Source organism: Rana temporaria, chromosome 12 (genome assembly GCF_905171775.1).
Source record: "Rana temporaria chromosome 12, aRanTem1.1, whole genome shotgun sequence".
NCBI lineage: Eukaryota > Metazoa > Chordata > Amphibia > Anura > Ranidae > Rana > Rana temporaria.
Window position 1 is genome coordinate 98,372,181 of NC_053500.1, and position 27,904 is coordinate 98,400,084.

Consider the following 27,904-nt stretch of genomic DNA (forward strand, 5'->3'; position numbering starts at 1 on the left):
ATTCCTATAGATCATTACAATTAGAGCATAAATATACAAAATATTAAAACATATTTAAATGATGATAATGTTAATACATTGGTATAAAAAATTGGTATAAAAAATATAAATTTGAAGAATATATGATATATATAAATACAAGACAAAACTATACTATGGTGTATATGTATATATCTATGAAATGGGGAGAGTGGACAATAAAGACGCAATAACTAAGCGATAAAAATGCAATAAAAATGCCAGAAAAAAGGCAAGTATTGTAATGTGTCAGCTCACATTTCCAATAAGATAAATAAAAAGAATGATAGTTAAAAGTTGGTTAAAAAACAATTCAGGTCTACATCAATATTCATACCTGCCGGCTGGAGGGTGTCTAATGTATAAATCCACCGGGTTTCATTTTGGGATACTTTTTTGGTTTTGTCCTCCCCCCTCCAGTGCTCTTTTATCTTATCAATCCCATAGAATGTCATACACCCAGGGTCTTTATTGTGATAGTCCCTGAAGTGCCTAGACACACTATGTTTATGGAAACCCTTTTTTATATTGGCAATATGCTCTCTTATTCTAATGTGTAGTTCTCTTGTCGTTCTACCCACATATTGCTTGTGGCAGGGGCATTCTAAAACATACGTCACATGTGTACTGCTGCAGGTGATGAGTTCCCTTATTTTATGTGTGGATCCATTTGTTGTTGAGGTGAACTCTGTTCGTTTCTTATTAGTTTTTTTACTAACACGACATGGTAGACATTTTCCACATTTATGGAAACCTTTCAAGTTTTTAAAAATTTGAATTTGTTTGGGAGGGTCTATTGCATTGTGGACTAGTCTATTTCTGAGGTTAGGGGCTCTCCGATATATAAAACTCGGTTTATTTGGTAACAGATTTTTTAGAGTTTTATCTGATTGTAGAATAGGCCAGTGTTGTTTAAAAATTCTTTCAATGTCCTTGTGCTGTATATTGTAACCAGTTAGGAACGCTATATCCATAAATTTCTTCTTTTTCTTATTGTGCGTCCCTGCTACAATATTATCTCTGTTCATTCTCATGACTTTTGCTTTCAAAATTTCTAGCTCTTTTCTTTGATATCCTTTTTCAACAAATTTATTAATAATTTGTGTCGCCTGTACTTCAAAATCAACACTGTTACTACCATTTCTAAACAGTCTCATAAGTTGTCCCTTAGGGATATTTTGAATCCATTGCTTGTGATGGCAACTGCTTACAGGAATATAACTGTTCCTGTCAGTTTTCTTAAAAAAAAAGAAAAAAGTTTGGAGCATGCTCAGTTATAGCGCTACGATAAGATTATAGGACCTCCAGTGGCTGGTCTCCTGTCTGCCACAATCTATAACATGGCGGTAGCGCTTTATAATATAGGGCCTCTAGCGGCTGGACTTCTGTCCCTAAAAAACCACAACATGGCGGACGTTTCAGACATAACGTTTCATATAAATAAGGAAGTGCTGGGGGCTTAGAGGCGCACTCCAGATGACGTCAGATCGACGAAACCGGTAGAGCAGACGCTATTCTAAGCCACAGCACGTTTTTGTTACATGTTTTTAACCTTTCTACTAAATGTGAGTACCCTGTTATATGTGAATAAAAGTTATTCATCATTTTAAAACGGTATCACGCTATTGGGAATCTATTTGTCTCCTCTTATGAGCGGCTGAGAGTTTTATATTCTGGGAAGATCCAGGGAACTTGTCAGTATACTATACTGTGAACGTTCGTTACCCCTGTAGGGGTTCAAGTATCTGGTGAGTGCGGGACCACAGGGAGTGAGCACGTTTTTTTGCACAGAAGATTCACATCAACGTTTTTTCACTTGGAAGGAGCACGCAGCACTTTATCTATTTATTTATTGCATGGAACTATTTTTTGCATAAGGATTCCTCACTTTATAGTATGAGTGCTGTCCGCTGAAAGCACACAGCACCATATATATATTTATTCATATTTATTGAAGCAATTTTGGAAATAGTATTTGTTTTGGAAATCACTAGCACTGGTACACACCTGAGTTTGTGTTTTTTTGGATTATCACTAGCACTTATTGTGTCTTTATATTGGACCATTTTTTCATTTATCACCCACATGTTATTATTATTTATTGTATCTATCACTGATACTAGTCCACACTCTACACTTTAGGGTGGCGCCACCACCTGCTATTTTTTATTTCATTGTTCCTCTCCACCTTTGTGGGGGTTTTGTGCAGGGGCAGCCTTTTATATCTATTTTTATATCTTTTTAATTACTTGAGAGTTTATCCGAGGGTTCCAGATTATTTTAAATATTCTGTGGCGCAGATTCATTTTTTCTTTTCTTAACTTCCGAGAAGGTATGTGTAACCTGAGGTTTGCGGCTGACAACCAGACTTTCTCCCCGATTTCAAAGGTCGGACCCTCCTTTTTCCTCCTATCAAAAAAAATGTTGTGGTCCTCCTGAGCCTGATGCATCACCTCCTGGAGTTTCCTGAAATTTTGTTGAACGGAGGTTATGTGCTCCTGAACGGCTGGAACCGACGTTTCTGGAATAGAACTCGGCAAAAATGAAGGATGAAACCCGAAGTTAGACCAAAAGGGAGTTTGGTTGGTTGTGGAATGGATGGAATTGTTGTACGCAAACTCTGCGGATGGAAGTAGTGAGGACCAGTCATCCTGAGAAGCTCAACAGAAACAGCGGAGATATTGCTCCAGGGTCTGGTTCGTCCTTTCTGTCTGACCATTGCTCTGTGGGTGATAGGCCGATGAGAGACAAACCTTGATATCAAGAGATTTACAGAGTTCTCTCCAAAATTTCGACGTAAATTGTACGCCTCTGTCAGAGACGGTACTCTTGGGAGTCCTGTGAAGCCGGACAACATCTTTAAAAAAAACTTTGGCTGTTTCTGTAGCTGAGGGGGTGCCCACCATGGGTAAGAAGTGTGCCATCTTGGAAAGACGGTCGATGACTACGAAAATTGAGGAAAAACTCCCGGAAGGAGGGAGATCCACAATAAAGTCCATGGAGACTTCTGACCATGGTCGTTCAGGGATGGGCAAAGGCTTGAGTAACCCCCAACTTTTTGTATTTGGCCCTTTGTTGCGTTGGAGACACATAGGCTTTGCAATCCTGCCTCCAGCTTGGCCACCAGAAGGTGCAGGAGACCAGTTCTGCGGTCTTTCGAGCTCCGAAGTGACCCGCCAGTTTGTGATCGTGGAAAGTACTAAGAACTAGGTGTCGGGTTTCCGAGGGAACAAAAATCTTGTCTCGAGACCAGAGCAGTTCGTCCCATCTTTCAAGGGGAAGAGTCCCCTGGTTGGAGCAGTGCCTGGATGCAGTTTTCAGAGAGGTTAGGAGATCCGATTGCGGAAGTAATAGAAAGTTGTGTGATGACAGGATGGTGCCAGGCTCAGATGCCACGGGGGTTTCCAAAAACATTCTGGAGAGAGCATATGCTTTCCCATTCTTGGAACCGGGTCTGTAGGATATGAGAAAATTAAACCGGGTGAAGAAAAGAGTCCAACGGGCTTGCCTGGGCCTCAATTGTTTTGCTGATCGCAGATATTCTAGATTTTTGTGATCTGTGAAGATCATAACAGGGTGAACTGCCCCTTCCAGCAAATATCTCCACTCTTCAACAATTCTCTGTCAGCAACGTCGTAATTTCTCTCTGGCGGATTCAATTTCCGAGAGGCAAAGGCTACAGGATGTAGAAGGGCTTTTAGTCCTTGTCTTTGGGATAGGATGGCCCCAACAGCTGTCTCGGAGGCGTCAACCTCAAGTATAAAGGGTAGCGCCGGATCGGGGTGACGTAGAACAGGTGCTGAAGTAAACGTTGACTTGAGTTTGAGGAAAGCTTCCTGGGCCTCCTGTGACCAAACAAAACGATTGCCTTGACGTGTGAGCTTGGTAATAGGTGCTTCTATGGCAGAGAATACAGTGATGAACCATCTATAAAAGTTAGAAAACCCGATAAAACATTGCACCCATTTTTTGTCTTCGGGAGCTGGCCAGTCTTGAATGGCTTGAACTTTTTGTGGGTCCATGGCAACTCCACAGGTGGAGACGATGAAACCGAGAAATTGTACTGTACTCTTTTCGAACTCACATTTCTCGGCCTTCAGGTACAACTTATGGTGTCTAAGGATAGTGAGAACTATCTTGACATGTTCCCGATGGAGCTCAATGGAAGCGGAAAAAATAAGAATATCGTCCAGATAGACCACCAAAAAGTCGTCCAAGTGTTTCCAAAAAATGTCGTTGACAAGGTGTTGGAAAGTAGCTGGGGCGTTGCAGAGACCGAACGGCATAACGAGATACTCAAAGTGTCCAAATCTGGATCTAAAATCAGTCTTCCACTCATCCCCTGTTCTAATTCGGATGAGGTTGTAAGCGCCCCGGAGGTCCAATTTGGAGAAGACTTTAGCAGACCGGAACCGTTGGAAGAGCTCAGGAATGAGGGGTAGCGGGTATCTGTTTTTAACAGTAATTTTGTTCAACTCCCTGTAATCTATGCAGGGTCTGAGGGAGCCGTCTTTTTTCTCCACAAAGAAGATTCCTGCTCCCGCAGGGGAGGAGGAGGGACGAATAAACTGTTTTTCAAGATTCTCATCAATGTAGGCCTTGAGGGCCTTTAGTTCAGTCTCTGACAGAGGAAAAATACGGCCAAAAGGAATTTCTGCACCGGATAACAGATCGATAGGGCAATCGTAAGGCCTGTGAGGGGGCAGGCGGTCGGCCTGCTTTTTATCAAATACGTCTGCGAATTCCAGGTATGCCGGAGGGACGTGTTGGAGATTCTCTGATGTGGCGGTGACGGTGGAACAGGCGGTGGTAACCGGTGTGAGACAGTGTTGAGAGCAGTAAGATGAAACTAAGTTGACCTCCTTGCTACCCCAGTCGATATGCGGTTGGTGTGTTTGTAGCCAGGGAAGGCCCAAAATAATAGGGAATATGGGAGATGGGATTAAGTCCAACTGTAGAAGTTCCTGGTGTCCAGAATCGGTGATGGCGAAAACAGGATCGGTCTGTTGTGTAACTAGTCCTGAGCGGGGGAGTGAGCCATCTGCCAAGCATACCTGTAGATAATGATCCTTAGGATGAAGGGGAAAACGTAGCTTCAGAGCAAGGGCAGAGTCCAAGAAGCTACTGCAAGCTACTGCAAGCGCTGGCAATCGCGTTACCCCTTCCGGTAGCTGTAGAGAAATAAAAAGAGTAAGGTAAGACTGTGGAGCACTGACAACACGGCAGTTGGAAGAGAGCTTGGGTGCACACTTACTGGGTCTCACCGGACAGGTGCGAAGGAAGTGGCCGGTGCCTCCACAATACAGACACAGGTTGGCTTGGTGCCTGCGTTGCCTTTCTTCAGAGGTGAGAGGAGAACAGACCAGACCAAGCTGCATAGGTTCTGGGTCAGGAACCGGGTAGGAGAAAGAGGCTGGAGGAGGTGAATGCATGGGAACTGGTCTCGGAGGAATCCAGGTTGGACGGGACGTTTGGTAGCGCTCGGAGCGCCGTTCTCGTAGACGTCTATCCAATTGGGTAGCAGCCTGAATTAAGTCCTCCAGTGTAGCAGGGGTATCAGTTCTGGCTAGCTCGTCTTTGAGAGCTTCCGAAAGTCCCTGCCGGAACTGATACTTTATGCTGCTTCATTCCAGCCGGTATCGGCTGACCACTTCCGAAACTCAGCAGTGTAATCTTCTACTGGTCTCCTACCTTGACTTAGGTTGTGAAGGATGGTTTCAGCCATAGCTGTGCGTTGTGGGTCGTCATAAAGTTTGGCCATCTGTTCAAAAAAAGCATCAAGCGTATCCAGCACTGGACTTCTCTGTTCCATAAGGCCATGTGCCCACGCCTGTGGTTCCTCGGAGAGAAGGTATATGACGAAGCCCACTTTTACTGCTTCTGAAAAGAAAGTTCTGGGCTGCAGCGCGACATATAAAGAGCAGGAGTTTTTGAAGGCACGATACTTTCTGCGATCGCCTGTAAATTTCTCAGGAGTCGGGACTCTAGTTTCAGGGTGAGTCACTACTACGTCTGGGTTAGCAGAGGCCTGTGGGGCTGCGGCCCCAGTAGCGGGGGCTGTGGCCGAAGCCAAGGGACCGGGTCATCCAGCAAGCTGCTGAAGGCGGCCATCGACTTGAAGGTATCCGTCCTGCAACTTCTGTACTGCTTCCGTAAGTGCAGAAATCTGCTGGCACAGGGTCTCGAAAGGCGAGCGCGCCCTGTTGGCCTCAGACATCTGGCTGGTTTGTACTGTCAGGATAAGTACTCACCGAGGGCGGCTACCTTTGGGACTCTGTGCACTTCACCCCCTGGAGGTGGAGACAGTGAGGAAGGGCACAAAGAGGCACCGGCTACCAGCAGTGGATGATGGTTTGATGGTAGATCACTGAAGACTTGGTTCGTAGACACAAAGCAAGGCCGTGGCAGGCATTGACAGTGATTCGGGTGCAAACAAAGTTCAGGAAACTGAGAGCCAGTTCAAATCAGGACTATAAGCAGATCCGGGATACAAGCCAAATGGTCAGGGATTAGAGAAGGTAGGAAGTCTAAGATACAAGCCAGAGGTCAAAGGGGTATAGACAGCAGCAGATCCAATGAAACAAGCCGAGGGTCAAGTACAGGAGAAGGCGTAGAGAAGTCAGGTCCAATCCGGGTCAAAAATAGGTCAAGGTTTCAGGTTTTCAAGATACTTCAACAGGATAAGCTGACAACAAACCAGCAACCCACCATAGGCTTGGGGCTGGTTTAAATAGGCCGGGCTGAGCCTTGATTGGTGGGCGCGCACGTGGATGCGCACGCAGGTGTGCGCCCGCGCAGTAGAACGGAACCACGCTGGAACGAAGAGGCACGCATGCGCGCCACGGGCACGCGCCGTAGCATGAATCGACCGCTAGAGCTACTGGTTCCCTGACACTGGCCTTCGCCAGCAATTTCTTCTTGGTGGGAAAAAAATGGATCTTCATGAGGAAATCTCTGGGTACTGAAGCCTCTGGGTGTTTGGGTTTGGGGATGCGGTGGATGCGATCTATGAGTCTCTCTATTGGGGACACCTTGGGCAATAACGTTGCTATCTATCAAGAACCGTACTTACCGAGGCCGAGATGCTGAGGCGACCCGGCTAAGTCTGCCCCCTGGAGTTGGAACAGAGGGGGGAGAGCGCAAGGAGGCGCCGGTACCGGAAGTGAAGTAGTTGACTTGGTGCGCTGATAGTGGCTGAGCAGAGGTGGTTCACTGGTGGCAACTGAGGGTCAGGCGAATACCGTTCGGGAACTCAGAGTTTGTTGACAGGAACAAGAACTGGAGACAAGTCCGGGGAGCAAGCCGAAGGTCAAGGGCTGGAGAAGGCAGAGTGTCCAGAGATACAGGCCAAGGTCAAAGGGCAGGAGACAGCAGCAATCCAGGGATGTAAGCCAAAGGTCAGGTTTCAGGGGTGAGAGTAGAGTCGTCAGGAAATCCGGGTCAAACAAGGTAAATGGAGCAACAGGATACATACAGGAGCTGATGACAAACCAGCAACCTGTCAAGGGGCAGAAGCTGGTTTAAATAGGGCGGTCAGGCCTCTGGTTCCGAAGAGCCTGCGTGCGTGCGCGCCCGTGTGCGCGCCTGTGCATATGGCGCGCCGCCGGACCGCGCATGAAAGCGTGCGATTCGCACACAGGCATGAGCGGTATCGCTGTTCTACCGTGCATGTGCGCAATTCTGTGTTTGGCGGAACTGGTACCCAGAGGGTCCCCCCCCACCAAGGGGCGGACTCCGGACGCCCAAACTGGCCATCAATTCCGGGTGTTCCTGATGAAAGGCTTGAATTAGTCGAGGAGCATGAAGATTCCTCGAAGGTTCCCAAGAGTTATCTTCCGGGGGATACCCCTTCCATTTGATTAGATATTGGAGCTGCCTCCCTCTTTTTCTACAGCCCAAAATAGATTATACCTCAAATTCCATTTCCCTTCAATCTCCACTGGAGGAGGTGGAAGTTTTTCTCTCCCGTGAAACGGATCTGATACAACAGGTTTAAGCAAGGAGGCGTGGAACACAGGATGGATCCTGTAAGAATCAGGTAATGCCAGTTCAAAGACCACGGGGTTGATCTACCGCCTAATCCTGAATGGGCCCAACTTCTGTGAGGGAATAGGTAGTTTAAGGTTGGTAGCAGACAGCCAGACCTTCTCCCCAACTTCAAAAGCTGGGCAGTCCTTCCTCCCCCTGTCATAGAACCTCTTGTAATCTTCCTGAGCGTGCTGCATTACTTCCTGCAGCTTCTGGAAATTTTGCTGAATGGAGGTTATATGCTCCTGGACGGCTGGAACAGGTGCCTCAGGGATGGAATCTGGGAGAAAGGAGGGATGAAAGCCAAAATTGGCCCAGAATGGAGTTTGGTTGGTGGTGGAATGAACGGAATTATTATAGGCAAATTTGGCAGATGGTAATAAGGACAACCAATCATCTTGGGAGACTGAGCAAAAACAGCGAAGGTACTGTTCCAGCATCTGGTTAGTTCTTTCCGCCGCCTGGCCGTTGCTCTGAGGGTGGTAGGCAGAGGAAAGGCAGATTTTTACTTCCAGAGATTTGCAGAGCTCCTTCCAAAACTTAGACGTGAACTGCGTACCCCTGTCGGATACAATGCTCTTGGGTACCCCATGAAGCCTGACAATTTCCTTGAAAAAATTCTGCCCGTATCTGTAGCGGAGGGCGTGCCCACCATGGGCAGGAAGTGTGCCATTTTGGACAGGCGGTCGATCACGACTAGGATCGTGGTGAAACCTTCAGATGGAGGCAGATCTACAATGAAGTCCATGGAGACTTCTGCCCATGGGCGCTCCGGAATGGGTAACGGTTTAAGTAGACCCCAGTGTTTGGTCCTTTATTGCGCTGACAGCGGGTACATGAAATAACAAGTTTTGCAGTCGTGTCTCCATTTTTGGCCACCAGAAGGAGCGGAAGATCAACTCGGAGGTCTTGCATGTTCCAATATGGCCTGCCAATTTATGGTCGTGGAAAGTGCTCAGGAGCAACTGCCTTACTTCCATTGGCACAAAGATTTTACCTTGAGACCACAGTAAGTCATCCCGCCTTTCCAGAGAAGAGGTCTCCTGGTCGGAACATTGTCCAGATGCCACCTTAAGAGAAGTCAGTGGGCCAGATTCACATACAATGGCGTATCTTTCTGCCGGCGTAGTGTATCTTTTTTCCGCTACGCCGGACCAGCGTGGAGAGGCAGGTAGGGTATTCACAAAGCACTTGTGCCTAACTTTGCACCGGCCTAACTTAATTTCCTCGGCGTAAGTGGAAGTGGGTGTGACCTTATGCAAATTATGTTCTGAACGTGGAGCAGTGATTTACGCCCGGCGTATCATGAACGGAGCATACTCAGTACGTTCGTTCCCTTCTGAGCATGCTCACAACTATGCCGGCCCAACTTACATTGATACGCCGGCCCAACTTACGCCCAGCCGATGCAAAAGTACATCCAGTTTTATTCCCCCCCCAGGGAAGGTACTTTTGCTGTGAGATGGCTGCTCCCGTTCCCCACAGGCAGAGGAGGAAAAAAAACTTTAACACCCAGGAGATGTCAGCCCTCATAACAGCAATGGAGACTTATGACCAGGGCCGCCATCAGGGGGGTACAGGCAGTACACCTGTAAGGGGCCCGGGGGTCCCCAGGGGCCCAGATGGGAACCCCCCCTTTTTTTTTTATAAAAAAAAATATATATTTTTTATATATTTTTATTTATATTTTTTTGATGGACAAGAAGGCCTGGCTTGCAGTCTCTGCTCTAATTCATTTCAAAGGTGTTCTATCGAGTTGAGGTCAGGACTCTGTGCAGGCCAGTCAAGTTCCTCCACCCCAAACTTGCTCATCCATGTCTTTATGGACCTTGCTTTGTGCACTGGTGCGCAGTCATGTTGGAATAGGAAGGGGCCCTCCCCAAACTGTTCCCACAAAGTTGGGAGCATGAAATTCTCCAAAATGTCTTGGTATGCTGACGCCTTAAGAGTTCCCTTCACTGGAACCAAGGGGCCAACCCAACCCCTAAAAAACAACCCCCCACCATAATCAAATGATTTGGACCAGTCCACAAAGCAAGGACCATAAAGACATAAATGAGTGAGTTTGGGGTGGAGGAACTGGACTGGCCTGCACAGAGTCCTGACCTCAACACCTTTTGGATGAATTAGAGCAGAGACTGTGAGCCCGGCCTTCTTGTCCAACATCAGTGCCTGACCTCACAAATACACTTCTGGAAGAATGGTCAAACATTCCCATAGACACCCTCCTAAACCTTGTGGACGGCCTTCCCAGAAGAGTTGAAGCTGTTATAGCTGCAAAGGGTGAGCCAACCCAATATTGAACCCTACAGGCTAAAGGATCGCACACACGATCGAATATTCCGATGGACGTGTTTTGTCGCATAATCAAACCGTCTGTACGCTCCATCGGACAAAAGAGCAGAAAAACTATGTAGTTTCGTGAATGTTGGCTGAAAAAGTTCTGCCGTCTGTATGCAGAACAAGTTCACGGCCAGTGCCTTTCGGACAAAAATATATATATAATTATTATTATCATTATTATTATTATTATTAAAGGGCCCAGAGGTCCCGGATGGAAAGCCCCCTTTATTTGGTCATTTATTTTTATAAAAAAAAGGGGGGTTGCCATCCGGGACCTCTCCAGCTGACTTGAGCAAGTCTGGTGCAAAGTTACCCCTGCTTTATGAGGGGGTTACTTTGTGCCGGAATTTCCAGTTACGCTCACCGGGAGTAGCCTGCGCCGGTCAAACATAGTTTTGTGAATCGGCGTATCTCCCTCATTTGCATATTTAAAACCAAAAAACCATGGGCGTGCCAGATCCGTCCAGCGTAAAGATGCACCCACGCCGCTCCGGCGTAGAAAGGTTACGCCGGTAGGAAGAAGTCTATTTTGAGGCGTATCTGGTTCTGTGGGTATGGCGCAGACATACGCCGGTGCACATTTTGACTTACGCCGCGCATCTCGAGATACGCCGGCGTAAGTGCTAGATGAATCTGGCCCAGTAAGTCTGCCTGAGAGACTAAAAAAAAGTTCTGAGGAGTTAGGATGGTACTGGGTTCAGATGTACCGGGGGTTTCGGGGAACATCCTAGAGAGGGCATCTGCCTTCCCATTCTTTGAGCCGGGTCTGTAGGTGATGTGAAAATTGAAGCAGGTAAAGAAAAGGGCCCAACGGGCTTGCCTGGGTCTTAGACGTTTTGCAGATCGTAAGTACTCTAAGTTTTTATGGTCAGTGAAGATCATGATGGGATGAGCTGCCCCCTCAAGCAGGTACCTTCACTCCTCCAATGCAAATTTGATGGCTAGTAACTCCTTGTCCCCGACATCATAATTCCTCTCTGGAGGGCTTAGTTTTCGGGAAGCATAGGCTACTGGGTGTAAAAGTGATGTTAAACCCCGTCTCGGTGATAAAATAGCGCCAGTAGCAGACTCAGAGGCGTCGACTTCCAGAATGAAGGGCAGTGCTGGGTCTGGGTGTCGAAGAACGGGTGCAGAGAAGAACACTGCTTTAAGTTTAATGAAGGTCTCCTGGGCTTCTTGAGGCCACTGGAAACGGTTCCCCTGACTGGTAAGCTTGGTGATGGGGGAAACAATGGAGGAGAAGCCGATAATGAACCTTCTGTAGAAGTAAGCGAAACCGATGAATCGTTGCACCCTTTTTTTATCTACCGGAGCTGGCCACTCTTGGATTGCCTTGACCTTCTGAGGATCCATGGCAACCCCATTGGTGGAGATGATGAACCCCAGGAATTGCACTGAAGTTGTTTCAAACTCGCACTTCTCCGCCTTGAGGTACAGCTTGTGTTCTCTGAGAATAGTGAGGACTTTCTTGACCTGGTACCGGTGCAGCTCAATTGTGGCCGAGAAGATGAGGATGTCATCTAAGTACACGACCAGAAAGTCATCCAGATGTTGACGAAAGATGTCGTTGACCAGATGCTGGAACGTGGCGGGAGCATTACAGAGTCCAAAGGGCATTACCAAATTTTCGAAGTGCCCAAATCTAGATCTGAAAGCGGTCTTCCACTCGTCCCCAGCCCTGATCCGAATAAGGTTGTAGGCACCCCGGAGGTCGAGCTTAGAAAAGATTTGGGCTGATCGGAAGCGTTGAAACAATTCCGGAATAAGAGGCAATGGGTATCTGTTTTTGATGGTTATTTTGTTTAGTTCCCGATAGTCGATGCAGGGTCTAAGGGAGCCATCTTTCTTCTCGACGAAAAAGATTCCTGCCCTGGCTGGAGAGGAAGCAGGGCGGATGATTTAGGCCTTGAGGGCCTTTAACTCGGTTTCTGACAGAGGGAAGATACGACCGAAGGGGACCTCGGAACCAGGTAAGAAGTCGATGGGGCAGTCGTACGGCCGGTGCGGAGGAAGGCGGTCAGCCTGCTGTTTGTCGAAGACATCCTTGAACTCCAAGTAGACAGAGGGAACATGCTGAAGGTTTTCCGGTGGAGTTGTCAAGGTGGAGCAAGTGGCAGTGGTTGGCAAGAGGCAGCGTTGGGAGCAGTAAGAGTATGTGAAACTAATCTCTTTTTTGAGCCAGTCTATACAGGGTTGGTGTGCCTGTAACCACGGGAGACCCAAGATAATGGGAAACATGGGGGACGGAATGAGATCCAGACGAAGAAACTCTTGGTGCCCGGAATCAGAGATAACATGAATAGGATGGGTTTCATGAGTGACTAGCCCGGAACGGGGAAGAGAGCCGTCGGCCAAGTGGACTTGTAGGTGGAAATCCTTGGTGCGGCAGGGAACATGCAGCTTCTGGGCCAAGGTGGAGTCCAGGAAGCAGCTGCAGGCTCCAGAGTCAACAATTGCTGGTAGGCGGGTTGCCCCTTCCGGGAGCTGTAGGGAGAGAAAGAGAACAACATAAGTCTGTGGAATGTTGGAGACATGATAATTGAGAGCAGGTGGAGGCTTTGACTTACTGGGTCTCACTGGACAAGTACGGAGGAAGTGGCCAGCTCCTCCACAATAGAGGCAATGGTTGGCTTGGTGCCTACGTAGTCTTTCCTCAGGGGTGAGAGGAGCCCGGACTAGGACGAGCTGCATGGGCTCAAAGTCTGGTAATGAGGTGGTTGGAGGAGCCAGGAGAGGTGAAGGTGCCAGAGGAAACTTTGGCGGGGTCCAGTTGGGACGGGTAGCCTGGAATCGTTCAGAACGCCGTTCCCGTGGGCGCCTGTCTAGCTGGGTGGCAGACTGGATCAAATCTTCAAGCGAGGGGGTAGTCTCAGTTCTCGCCAGCTCGTCCTTGAGTGCTTCAGAGAGTCCTTGGCGATACTGATATTTTAGGGCCACCTCGTTCCAGCTAGGGTGACCACATTTTCAAACTGCCATTCAAAGACACCCCCCCCCCTTCCCAAAAAATATGATTTCATAGAGTGCTAGGAGAAAGTGATGTCGCTTTAGAACAGCGGTCCCCAACCTTTTTTGCATGGGGGAATGATTTTGTGTAAGGGGAAGGAATGTAGTCTGTGGGTTGACAGGGAATTCAGTGGTGGGTGATTTGTCGGGTGAATGGCTGATGTCAGTACTTAAATCATCCCGACACCATGCTTGATATGGTGTCAGGATGATGAAATCCAATTATTTCTATTACTACATTGTAATATATAAAATAAAATAGTTCAACTCACCATAATGCCGAAACAGTGGGAATCATAAGCTTGTCACTTGCCACCAGATACAGTTTGTCACTTGCCGCCCATAGCCTTCCACTAGATGCAGTGTCACTTGCACGCCAATAGTGAGGATGTACATTGAGGGGTGCAGGGTTCTGTAAAGGGGTGCATGGTACTATGGGTTGGGGTACAGGGTTCTGTGGAGGGGTGCAGGGTTCTGTGGAGGGGTGCAAGGGTACTATGGGTTGGGGGCAGGGTTCTGTGGAGGGGTGCAGGATACTATGGGTTGGGAGGCAGGGTTCTGTGGAGGGGTGCAGGGTACTATGGGTTGAGGGCAGGGTTCTGTGGAGGGCTGCATGGTTCTGTGGAGGGGAGCAGGGTACTATGGGTTGTGGTGCAGGGTTCTGTGGAGGGGTGGAGGGTACTATGGGTTGGAGCGCAGGGTTCTGTGGAGGGATTCAGGGTTCTGTGGAGGGGAGCAGTGTACTATGGGTTGGGGTGCAGGGTTCTGTGGAGGGGTACAGGGTACTATGAGTTGGGGGAAGGGTTCTGTGGAGGGGTGCAGGGTACTATGGGTTGGGGGCAGGGTTCTGTGGAGGGGTGCCGGGTACTATGGGTTTGGGTGCAGGGTTCTGTGGAGGGGTGCAGGGTACTATGGGTTTGGGGAAAGGTTCTGTGGAGGGGTGCAGGGTACTATGGGTTGGGGGCAGGGTTCTGTGGAGGGGTGCAAGGTACTATGGGTTGGGGCAGGGTTCTGTGGAGGGGTGCAGGGTACTTTTGGTTGGGGGCAGGGTTCTGTGGAGGGGTGCAGGGTACTATGAGTTGGGGGCATGGTTCTGTTGAGGGGTGCAGGTTACTATGGGTTGGGGCAGGATTCTGTGGAGGGGTGCAGGGTACTATGGGCTGGGGTGCAGGGTACTATGGGTTGGGGGCAGGGTTCTGTGGAGGGCTGCAGGGTTCTGTGGAGGGGTGCAGGGTACTATGGGTTGGGGTGCAGGGTACTATGGGTTGGGGGCAGGGTACTATGGATTTTGGTGCAGAGTACAATGGATTGGGGTGCAGGGTACTATGGATTGGTGCAGAGTACAATGGATTGGGGTGCAGGGTACTATGGATTGGGGTGCAGGGTACTATAGGTTGGGGCAGGGTTCTGTAGAGTAGAGGGGTGGTGGCTGGATGCAGGGTAGATGGGAGGTACAGGAAGGAGAGAGCTCCCACACAGGGTTCAGTGGAGGAGCAGAGAGCAGAGGACAGTGTTAGAGGGGATCCTAAACATTACACAGCCTGGAACAGTCGGAAGGACCTGGATCAGAGCTAGGGGGGAGGGGGAGAGCATCTGGAGGTGAACGAGCACCTAGGAGGGACCTGAGGAGTGAGGACTGGCAAGCACGGGAGGGACTCGGAGACACAGACACAGCCAGCTCTCCGCCCCCATTTCTGTCATGAGAGACGAGCAGTGCCAGGACACAGATCACAGTCACAGTCTTGGTTACACTGCACGTCTAGCAGGGAGCCAGCACCGCAATCCCCAACCTACACATCCATCCAGTGAATAACCCACTGCCTGCCTCGCTCCTCCAACCAATTACCATCTACAGTATTACCTTCATATCAGCAGAGCAAGGGGGCGGGAGGAGCTGTTGTGAAAAGACTCCTCCAATCCTGCTGACTGTGCAGCTCTCCCGCCCCCTTGCTCTGCTGATAGGATGAAATCGTTGGTGGGGCGGGAGAGGAGAGAATCAGGAAGAGAGGAGACAGACATGGCCATATAGAATTATGAATGGCTGCATCGGCCGGCCGGGGTCATTCCATTCCGGGAGAATGTATTGTCCCGCAATGAGTGTACCCGGGACACGGGACAGAGCTCCACAAAAAGGGACTGTCCCGGGCAATCCGGGACACGTGGTCACCCTAGTTCCAGCCTGTGTCAGCTGACCATTTCCTAAATTCTGCAGTGTAGTCTTCTACAGGCCTCCTCCCCTGGTTCAGATTATGAAGGGTGGCTTCCGCTGTGGCTGAGCGCAGAGGATCATCGTACAATTTGGCCATATGCACGAAGAAGGTGTCGATGGTGTCCAGTATCGGGCTTCTCTGTTCCATTAGGCTGTGTGCCCATGCTTGAGGTTTGTCTAAAAGAAGGGAAATAACAAACCCCACCTTCACGGCTTCTGAACAAAAAGTTCTGGGTTGGAGGGCCAGGTACAATGAGCAGGCATTTTTGAAGGCCCGATACTTCCTGCGATCGCCTGTGAAACGTTCAGGTGTGGGTACTCGGTCTTCAGGGTGAGTCACCACCACAGCTGGACTCGTGGGAGTCTGAAAGAGGTTGAAGGCCCCGTGGGTGGAGCTGCGGAGGCAGCGGAAGGTCCAGGCTAACTGGCCAATTGCTGGAGGCGGCCATCGATCTGGAGGTACCCCTCCTGTAGCTTTTGTACTGCTTCGGTCAGAGCAGAGACTTGCTGGCAGAGAAACTCAGAAGGTGAGTGCGCCCTGTCGGCCTCAGACATCTGGCTGGTTTGTACTATCAGGAACCGTACTTACCGAGGCCGAGATGCTGAGGGCGGCTCACCTTTGCGACCCGGCGCAGTCCACCCCCTGGAGTTGGAACAGAGGGGGGAGAGCGCAAGGAGGCACCGGTACCGGAAGTGAAGTAGTTGACTTGGTGCGCTGGTAGTGGCTGAGCAGAGGTGGTTCACTGGTGGCAACTGAGGGTCAGGCGACTACCGTCCGGGAACTCAGAGTTTGTTGACAGGAACAAGAACTGGAGACAAGTCCAGGGAGCAAGCCGAAGGTCAAGGGCTGGAGAAGGCAGAGAGTCCAGAGATACAGGCCAAGGTCAAAGGACAGGAGACAGCAGCAATCCAGGGACGTAAGCCAAAGGTCAGGTTTCAGGGGTGAGAGTAGAGTCGTCAGGAAATCCGGGTCAAACAAGGTAAATGGAGCAACAGGAAACATACAGGAGCTGATGACAAACCAGCAACCTGTCAAGGGGCAGAAGCTGGTTTTAAATAGGGCGGTCAGGCCTCTGATTGGTTCCAAAGAGGCCACGAGCACGCGCGCCCGTGCACACGGCGCTGGACTGTGCATGCGCGCGCAATACGTGCACAGGCATGAGCGGTAGCGCTGTTCTACCGTGCAAGTGTGCGATTCTGTGTCTGGAGGAACTGGTACCCTGACACTATCTCCTGCAAATTTTTGCAGTTCAGCCGGGGTGATGGATTCAGGGACCCCCATCAGTTTAAGGTTGTTTCTCCTTGAGCGATCCTCAAGGTCTGCGAGTTTTGCCTTCATCCAATCTGTATCCTCCGCTTGGTCTCTGTAAGCGTCCACAAGGTCGTTTAAAGTGGTGGTATATTCATCCATTTTGTATTCCACATGTTGGACTCTCTCCCCTAGCCCTTTCATTTCTGCTGAAAAGTTATTAATCATGACTGAAAAGTTCATCATAAGTGATGATTGCAAGGAAGGGAGCATGTCCTTCATTGTTGTGTCGAGGACCGGTTGGCCCAAAGTGGGGTAGTTTGCAATGGAAGACGCAACATTAAGGTCTACCTGGTCCCGCCATCTCTGTGCTTGAGGCCTGCGTTGAGGGATCGATCCTCATCCGTGCTTTCGCCGGACTATGGGAGGACGGGCTGTGTGGGGGAGAATCCTGTGCCTGTACCAATTTAGGGCTCAGAGTCCCAGGGACCGGGATCATCATCCGGGAGGTCAGTGTAAGATGATGGCGGCTGTACAAGAGCTCCGCCAGCGCCATCTTGCTTCGGCTTCCCCACCATCGCTGGCATTTCAAAAAAGTCTGTGAACTTCTTAGGGCATCTTTCCTCCTTCCTCTTGCGGGACAGCATCAGGTGTGCTCCGCTCGAGCTATGTGCCTTGTGATGGCTTCCTTGGTGCTGGGTAACGATTGTCTCGCCGCTTTGTCCCCGGTTTCTGTCAGAGCTGTCTGCTCAAGCGGCCATCATGATCGCACGCAAGTCAAGCCCCCCCACTCCTTCTTTTCTTCACTGACTGAACCTGATGTGATGCGAGCAGCGCTCGCACAAGCATCCGCCCAATCTCTGCTTCCTTCCATGTGCTCCTATTGGCAGGTGAGGAGCTTGACTTGCGTGCGATCATGATGGCCGCTTGAGCAGATTGGCTCCTCACCTGCCAATAGGAGCACATGGAAGGAAGCAGAGATTGGGCGGATGCTTGTGCGACCGCTGCTCGCATCACATCAGGTTCAGTCAGTGAAGAAAAGAAGGAGTGGGGGGGCTTGAGTTGCGTGCGATCATGATGGCCGCTTGAGCAGACAGCTCTGACAGAAACCGGGGACAAAGCGGCGAGACAATCGTTACCCAGCACCAAGGAAGCCATCACAAGGCACATAGCTCGAGCGGAGCACACCTGATGCTGTCCCGCAAGAGGAAGGAGGAAAGATGCCCTAAGGATCCAGTTTAATCGGAGGGATTGTAACAAGCTGCAGGAGCAGCTGCAATGGATTCTGGGCCATGTAGTTCCCTCACCAAATGGCCCCATAGCCTTGTATAGCGATAAGAACTACTAAGACCAGCATGCTCTGACAGCAGGAAAGGAGAGATTCCATTTTGATCTTCTGAGGAGATTCTCATATTCTATGAAGCGGAGGAAAAGATCAGACCTAGGGAAGAGGTACGGCCTCCCAGGTCATTTCACCACATGTTTTCAGGCATCCACAACCAATCTGAACATCCAGCCTGAGAGAGGGGGGCGCACCTGCACCGACGGTGAAGCGTTCCAGTGTGAGGTGACCAGTCGGGTCGCAAGGGGAGCCTGCCTGCTTCAGGACGTTCGTTTAGGGCTTGACCACAGTATTGGGTGAGAAGGCTTTTGCCTATTTGCAGGAAACAAGGACACTGCACAATTCTTGATATAATATTTCACAGCAGGGCCTGTTCCAGCACCCACCAAGAGTAACTGTGAGGACTTACAGTGTTGTGGCAACACCAACACCTAAAGCCCTAATTTCTGCAGAGTATATACGACAGGCGCCTACTTTCAAACATCCAACTTACAAACGACTCCTACTTGCAAACGGAGGGAGACAACAGGAAGTGAGAGGAAGGGAAATTCTCTCCTGTAAGATATGGGAAAAAGGTGTCTCCTCTCCACTGATGCTTTATCACCAATCCTTGTTTCACTAAAAACTCCACATTTTGGGACAGAAAGTGAGGTGAAATCTTCTGAACAGGTGCACAGACAGCAAAATAAATGTTACAGGGGTGATAACCCTTCCCTATGTTTTCCAAAAAGCTTAAAAATGTATTTTTTGGCTGGAGTTACACTTTAAAAACGTACCAGTTCAAAATTACAAACAGATTCTACTTAACAACAAACCTATAGTCCCTGGGGTAGATTCACGTAGATTTCGGCCGGCGTAGCGTATCTCAGATACACTACGCCGCTGTAAGTTTGAGCAGCAGGTCCTGTATTCACAAAGAACTTGCGCTGTAACTTACGGCGGCGCAGTGTAACTGGGCCGGCGTAAGCCCGCCTAATTCAAAATAGGCTGGATGGGGGCGTGTTCTATGTAAAATACTAGTGACCCCACGTATTTGACGTTTTTAACGAACGGCGCATTTCGACGTGAACGTAAATTACGGCCAGCCCCATTCACTGACGAGTTACGCAAACTACGAAAAATTTGACGTGGTTCTGACGTCCATACTTAACATTGGCTGCGCCATGTTTTTGGTGGTTTATCTTTACGCCTGAAAACCCCTTACGTAAACGGCGTATCTTTACTGCGACGGCCGGGCGTACGTTCGTGAATAGGCGTATCTAGCTGATTTACATATTCTAGGTGTAAATCAGCGTACACGCCCCTAGCGGCCAGCGTAAATATGCAGTTAAGATACGACGGCGTAGGAGACTTATGCCGGTCGTATCTTAGCAATATTTAAGCGTATCTCAGTTTGAAAATACGCTTAAATATACCACGGCAGGGATTCGGACTTACGACTAATACGCCCGTCGTAAGTCTCTATTAATCTACCCCCCCCCCTGTCTTGTTTGCACCACCTGTGCTGTTCAGAGTACGGTACCTGTCGATTCTCGGCGAAATGGTGCCGACATCTCACACTCGCTGGAATAGGAAAAGCACATTCCAGCGAGCGCGTCATAGAAGCGACGGGGATCCGATTTGTATTCCCGCCAATTCTAGCTGCGGCGTTTGGTATGAATCATGAGAGGGAACTGCAAGCCAAATTACAGAGGGAGGAAGCGCCGCATCAACATAGGAAGAAGGCAGATGGCAGCAAAGAAGACCTGGCTGGCCGCCGCTAGTAAGAGAGCTGGAAAGAAGATAGCGGCAGCCAGCCCCGAAGAAGGCACCGGAGAGCGAGCAGGAGAAGACCCGGGGAACGCTGAGATGACAGCGGAGAGCGGAGAAGACGGAAGAAGACCCCCGGAGAGCGGAGAAGATCCCCGGAAAGTGGAGAAGACCCCCGGAGTTGACTAATAAATTATTTTAAAACCCTGTGTTGTGTGTTTATTTTATTGACACTTTTCCTTCAGGTATCTGTGGGCCCCCTTATTAAAGGGTTGGCTCCCAGATTCTGATAAGCCCCCCGCCCGCAGACCATGACAACCAACGGCCAGGGTTGTCGGGAAGAGGCCCTCTCCTTATCAACATGGGGACAGGGTACTTTGGGGTGGGGTGGCCGCAGGGCGCCCCCTTGCCCCAGAGCACCTACCCCCCATGTTGAGGGCATGCGGCCTGGTATGGTTTAGGAGGGGGGGTGCTCGCTTGTCCCCACTCCTTTCCTGACCGGCCAGGCAGCGTGCTTGGATACGGGTCTGGTATGGATTGTGGGGGAACCCCCACGCCGTTTTTTCGGCATAGGGGCTCTCCTTACAATCCATACCAGACCTAAGGGCCTGGTATGCCCCTGGGGCGTTGGCTCCTGTGACGGGGCTCGTAGGTGGTCAATCTCGCCGAGAAAGGGAGCGAGATTGACACAATATCGCGGTTACCTACTGTATATAGGGCCTGGGGGCCCCACGCCTTTAATTTTTTTTTATTTGGGTGCAGGGTTCCCCTTAATATCCATACAAGACCCAAAGGGGCTGGTAATGGCCTGGGGGGGGGGGGGGGGGGTACATGCAATTTTTCTCAATGATTTTCATCCATATTGCAGGGACCAGACATTACATTAAAGCCGCAAGCAGTTTTAAATTACTTTTTTTCCTATAGAAATGTATTTTTTGTGCAGGGACAGTTCTAAACACGGGAAACATGTGCCACATCACAGGCATACTATAGACACCCAGCAGATACGATATTTAAAGGAATATTTCATTTTTTTCACTTTAAGCTTCATTAAAATCACTGCTCCCAAAAAAAAATCAGTTTTTAAAACTTTTTGTTGCATTGATACATGTCCCCTGGGGCAGGACCCGGGTCCCCAGACCCTTTTTAGCACAATAAATTTCATATTAGCCTTTAAAATTAGCACTTTTGATTTCGAACGTTCGAGTCCCATAGACTTTAATGGGGTTCTAAAGTTTGCGCAAACTTTCGGTCCGTTCACAGGTTCTGGTGCAAACCAAACGGGGGGGTGTTCGGCTCATCCCTACTCACCACACTGTCCAAGATTTTTCTCCCCTCTGTAAAGCTTGAGTTCAATTACTTCAACTTCAAAGGTTCCTTTTTACAGTTGTTTGCAAGTTTTTGCTATTGCTCTCTACTCTATAATCACTGCTTTTGGATGTCCCAATAGTGAAGAATAGAAGAAGCTACTGTATGTCTGTTAATGAACAAAAAAGAGAAAATATATATTTTTTTGCTCTCGCCGTTGATAGACTTAGCACTCTCTAACATTGCTAACCCTATCAAAGTACTTAGCCTTCGTGGATGGCGGGAGACTCTTTTTATTTTTTTGGATTGCTGGTGTGTGGGCATTGTGATTGACGAAGGATTTACATTGGGGGACACTGTTTTTATATTTTTTTTAATAAGGGAATTGTTATTACTTTTTAACTTTTTTGGTGAATGGGTAGGGGTACAATTTACTGCATACTCATTCACATAGGAAGGGGGCAGTATCTGGGGCCCCCTTCCTAAAGGGGGCTTCCAGACTCCGATAAGCCCCCTGCCTGAAGATCCCCACAACCACCAGCCAGGGTTGTGGGGATGAGGTTCTTGTCCCCATCAACAGGGGAACAAGGTGCTTTGGGGTGGGGGGGCAGAGCATGCACCCCTCCATGTGGGCATGTGGCCTGGTATAGTTCGGGGGGAGAACTTGTCCACCCCTTTCCTGACCTGACGGGCTGCATACTCGGATAAGGGTCTGGTATGGATTTTGTGGGGGGGACCCCACTTTATTTTGGTTTTAATTTTGGCATGGTCTGGTATAGACTGGGGGGGGGGGGGGGGGCACCCTGTTTTTTTCATCATTTTTAATTGTCAGCATTTTTTTTGCATTAGGTATTTAACCAAAATGTTTAACAACTTTAACAACTTCAGCCCGGAAGAATTGGCTGCTCAATGACCGGGCCATTTTTTGTGATTTGCCACTATTTCGCTTTAACTGACAATTGCGTGGCCGTGCGATGTATGACAAAATGTATGACCATTGGCATTTGTACAGCAAACTGTGCTATAAAAATGCACTGATTACTGTAAAAATGTCACTGGCAGGGATGGTGTTAAATCTAGGAGGCGATCAAAGGGGTTAATTGTGTTTCTAACTGTAGGGGGATGGGACTGACCTAGAGGAAAATGAGAGATCGTGGTTCCTAGCTAATAGGAACTCAGGATTTGTCTTTCCTCACAGAACAGAACAAGGACGTGTGTGTTTACACCAGTGTTTCTCAATTCCAGTCCTCAGGCCCCCCAACAGGTCAGGTTTTCAGGATTTCCATTATTTTGCACAGGTGATTTGATCAGTTTCACTGCCTTAGTAACTGGAATTGAGAAACACTGGTTTACACACACACGTCCCTGTTCTGCCTCTCTGCTATCCCGCTTAAAGGGACCAACGTACAGCTACGTTGGTTCGCAGGATCGTGACGGCCTGCTACCATATAACGATGCCTCCTGGTCGGCAAGTGGTTAATGAATTAAACACTTGCACAATTTGTTAAAGCATGCAGTTTGTTCGATGTGAGCTTGTTGTCCGAAAATCCGACCGTGTGTATGCTCCATCGGACATTTGCTGTCGGAATCTCCGACAACAAAAATCTAATAGCTGGTTTTCAAATTTTCCGACAACAAAAGTTGTTGTCGGAAATTCCGACCGTGTGTACACAATTCAACGCACAAAAAAAATCTATGTATGCTCGGAATCAATTCGACGCATGCTCAGAATCATTGAACTTAATTTTTATCGGCTCGTCGTAGTGTTGTACGTCACCGCGTTCTTGACATTCGCAATTTCCGACAACATTTGTGTGACCGTGTGTATGTGTAGCGCCCCCTTACTTTCAGTATGGGCACTACGCTAAAGTTAGTGGAGAATGGGAGAGTTATCTTGCTCCCATTCACAATTTGTTAAATTTGGGCTGCTGTCATTCCTGAACTGTCCTGTAGGTCAGTCTGCGCTCCAGGGGTGTCGGTTCCACCCCTGGGCGACAGGTGGCGCTAGAGGGGTTCTGGCAGAGCCGCTTTTCCCCAGCAGCCAATTAGAGGAGTTTTCTCTCGCGGAGCATGCTGAGGAGGAGTATATCTGTGGCAGACGCCATTTTTCTGGGTCCTTCGCGGGTTCCAGGTTCCAGGTGCGGCACCCACCTTCAGGGTGTGCGCATCCAACGGACCCCGGTGATGGCCTACCAGGCCAGGGTCGCATTCTACGTGGATTTCCGTGTTCCTGAAAGGGGCCCCAGTGGCATACTGGGTCCCCAGTTATTTTGAGAAGATCCCAGGCTGGGTGCTGCTCGATTGGGGGGTCGGCTTGAGGTGAACCCGGAGGCAGGTTGTCCAACGTGGCTTGAACAAACCATCAGGGACCTGGTGCCTGGAATGTTGACAGGTACATTACTGCTGTCATCCGGTGACCTATGCTTAATCTACTGGGAGGATTTGCTCAATCTGATTCTGTTCATTTAGCTCATTTCAGTATTGGCCTGTGGCAGAGGCCCAGAGCCAGGTCTGTAGTAAAAGCCTGTTCCTCCCAGAAACCTAAAGTGATACTTCGGCTGCCAGATTCATGACAGGAGTCTGTCCGGGGGCACTTCACCCACTCTGGCTAGAGTGGCGACGAATTGATATTGATACTACTGAGAGCAGGATTGATCGGTTCATATCCAGGCCTGATACTGCAAAGTTCTCTCTCTTGCTTCATCAACCTTTTCTCCTCATTTGATGTTGATTTTGGCCGTGTTGGGCCTTAAAATAAAGCATTTGAAAACCTTTATTCATTGACTGGACATTCGCTTACTACTCTACTCATCAAATACACCCCTATACAACACTGAGGTAACTTAATACGCCGATCCCAACAACAATCAGCGGCTCCTTCGGGGGTAGCGCTACATATGCAAGACAAGTTTGAGCGAACATCCGTCAGAAGAAAATCCACGGTTTTGATGTCGGAATGTCCGATCGTGTGTACGCGGCATTAGTGAATTTATCCCAATGCAGTTATACTTCATCAGTAAGGTCTCTCCCAGGCAAATCTCATTTCAAAGCAGACTGGGGCTTCAAGATGTGCTGTTCAAACTCTATTTAAAGGCCCATACACACTATCAGACTTTTTGACAACAATTGTCCGACAGACGTGTTTTATCGGACAATCCGACCGTGTGTATGCGCCATCGGACAATTGTTTTCGGGTTTTTCATTGGACAAATGTTCGCTGTGAATGCTCTCAAACTTTTCGGCAACAAATGTCCGATAATCCGATCGTGTGTACACAAGTCCATTGGACTAAAGTCCACAGTACAAACAAGCATGCTCAGAAACAATGCTAAAGATCAGACAACAATAGCAGAAGTTTCCCAAAGTATGGCAGTAAAGAGCTGAAAAACACGTGATTTGGTGAAAGTTGGCTGAAAATGTTCTGCCGTGTGTTTTCAAAACAAGTTCACGGTCAATGCCCATTCGGACAAAAATCCACTGAAAAGTCAGATGAAAGTCTGATCGTGTGTATGAGGCTTAAAGGGGTTGTAAAGGAAAATAAGCATCCTTTACCTGCAGACATTCCTCTTTTCACTTCCTCATTGTTCGTTTTTGCTCAGAAGTTGCTCTATTTCTTCTCTGTTCTGTTCACTTCCTGCTTGGCTGATTTTACTGACCACCGTGATGGGAGGCTTTACTGCGGTGGTCAGTAACGTGCTTACCCCCTCCTGGGAACTACATCTGTGCGGCAGGACGCTCTCTACGTGTTAGAGACTTCAAGGGAGGTGAGAATTACTGGGTGTGCCGCAATTCATACTGGGAAATGTAGTTCTTACATGAACGAGCGATGCAAACCAGGAAGTGAATGAGAGAACAGAAACTAGAACACCGGAGGTGATATAGATGAAGGAATTTAATAGGTATTTACTCGTTTTTTAACAGAATCATAACACTATTCTGTCTGTCTACCTTGCAGACATTAATTTTAGGCAAAACATTTTTTTCCTTTACAACTCCTTTAAGAAACAAAACAAAAAAACAGGCATCATTGAGGACTGTGAATACAGTGGTTGGGGTGCAGAAAAATGTAATCAGGTACTCTAAACTAATGGGTAAACATGTTAAATATTTGGCAAAAGTGAAGCATGGTGTAGATTCCTTGCATGTTTTGGGGCGGCCTTTTTGCAAATGGATTTGGAGATTTGATTAGGATGCTGAGGAATACAGGCAGATACTTATCCATCATGCTATACCATCAGGGAGGCGTGTGATTGGTCCCAAATGTATTCTGCAGCAGGACAATGACCCCAAACATACAACCAATGTAATTAAGAACTATCTTCAGCGTAAAGAAGAACAGGCAGTCCTGTAAATAATAGTTTGGCCCCCACAGAGCCCTGCTCTCAACATCATTGAGTCTGTCTGCAATTACATAAAGAGACAGAAGGATTTAAGGCAGCCTACATCCACAGAAGATCTGTGGTTAGTTCTCCAGGATGTTTAGAACAACCTACCTGCCAAGGTACATGTACATGTGAAAGTGTACCTACTGTAGAAGAATTGATGCTGTTTTGAAGGCAAAATGTGGTCACATCCAATATTTCTGTTCTGTTCATTTACTTTGCATTTTGTTAATTGATAAAAATAAACTATTAAAACTTTCTTTCTTAATTAACAGCATTCTTTCACACCTGCCTAAAAGTTTTGTACAGTAGTGTATTTATAATGCTTGTCAGAAGGAATATATACTGGGTAGCAGGTATATGTTCCCATTTTAAAGTGGGCACTTTAAGACACAATGGGGCTGATTTACCAAGCCTTTACTCCATGACTCATGGAGTAAAAGCAGGAGTAGCAGCCGTTTTGCCATTTACTAAAGAAATACGCTGCTAGTGCAGTGTATTTCCCTAGTTACTAATGTGCTCCGTGCGCCCAGGAGAGGGTGCATTGTGCACCAGTACAGACCTGGCGCACGGCACATTAAACTGTAAATTGCGGGGGTTTGGGCGGGAGTTTATTAGGGGGGGAGGTGGGGGGATGCAGGGGAAGTGAAGTGACATGTGTTTTGAAGTGTTTGGCGGGCCGAATTGAAAGGGAAAGTGTTTTTTGAAAACAGATCCCCGTACGCTTGCACAGTGCGCCTGAACCTCGGGAGGTTCATTTGCATACTGGGCATGCGCAGAGAGAAAAGTCAGGGATTCCCGTGCGCCTTGTCAGTACGCCGTGAAAATCTTGGTAAATACCAAGCGACGTACCCGTGATTGCGCTGCGTGACGCGGCGCACGGGAATCTCCGAGCTGTTTTCAGCCCTGAAGGGGAACTCCGCGCCAAATTTCAAACTTGAAATCGGCGCGGGTCCCCCTCCAGGGCTACATTAGACTCTTAGGCTTGGTCCGGAACGTGAGGGGTTAAACCCGCGCCGATTCGGCGCGGGGGTCCCCCCCAGATCCAAACCAAGCCCTCATCCCAAGCATGCAGTCTGGCCCGGACAGGAATGGGGGCGGGGACGAGCGAGCGCCCCCCCCCCCCTCCTGAGCCGTACCAGACCGCATGCCCTCAACATGGGGGAGTGTGTGCTGTGGGGGAGGGGGGCACTGCCCCCCCACCCCACAGCACTCTTGCCCCCATGTCGATAGGGACAAGAGCCTCTTCCCGACAACCCTTGCCATTGGTTGTCGGGGTATGCGGGCGGGGCTAATCGGAATCTGCGAGCTCCTTTAATAAGGGGGCCCCCAGATGCCGGCCCCCCACCCTATGTGAATGAGTATGGGGTACATCGTACCTCTACCCATTCACCTGGGGGAAATGTAAAGTAAAATAAAACACCACACAGAATAAAATATTTTATTAATCTGCTCCGGAGCCCCCCCTTTCTTCTTTAGCTCTCTTAGAAGGGGGGGTTTCTTCTCTCCCGATCTTCTCCCGGGACCCTGGGCTTCGGTGATTTCTGCCGGGGGAGGGCGCCATCCCTCGGTCCTCTCCGGAGCCTTCCGCCGGATGCCCCCACCCCATTTAAGCTCTTTTTCATTAGGGAGGGGCATCCGGACTTCGGGGTCTTCTGCCGGGGGATGGCGCCTATCCCCCGGTCTTTCCGGTGCCTTCCGCCAGGGTTCCGGTCTTCCTGGTCTTCTGCCGGGGGTGCGCCAACTCCCCGGTCTTTTCTCTGCTCCCTCTTCTGCCTGGCTCCCCCGCGGAGCCAGGGCTTTCTTCCGTCTTCTTTCTTCTGCCTGTCTCTTCCGGGAGCACAGGGCTTGTCTCCGCTGTCTTCTTCCTTCTTTCCTTCTCTTCCATTGGATGTTGACACGACGAGGTTCCGCGCTGACATGCCGTGTCAGCGACGGGCATGGACTTATATAGGGTAATGCCACCATGTGACCTCAACCCATGTGACATCACATTCCCTGGGCATGATGGGAATGTGATGTCACATGGGTTGAGGTCACATGGTGGCATTGCCCTATATAAGTCCATGCCCACTGCTCAGACGGCATTCCAGCGCCGGACCTCGTCGTGTCAACATCGAATGGAAGAGAAGGGAGAAGACAGCGGAGACAAGCCCTGTGCTCCGCGGAGGAGACAGGCAGAAGCGGAAGGCATCGCAGAAGCCCGGAGAGTGGCGCCCTCCGGCGGAAGACACCGTACAAGCCCGGGACCCTCCCCCAAAGGCAGGAGCCTC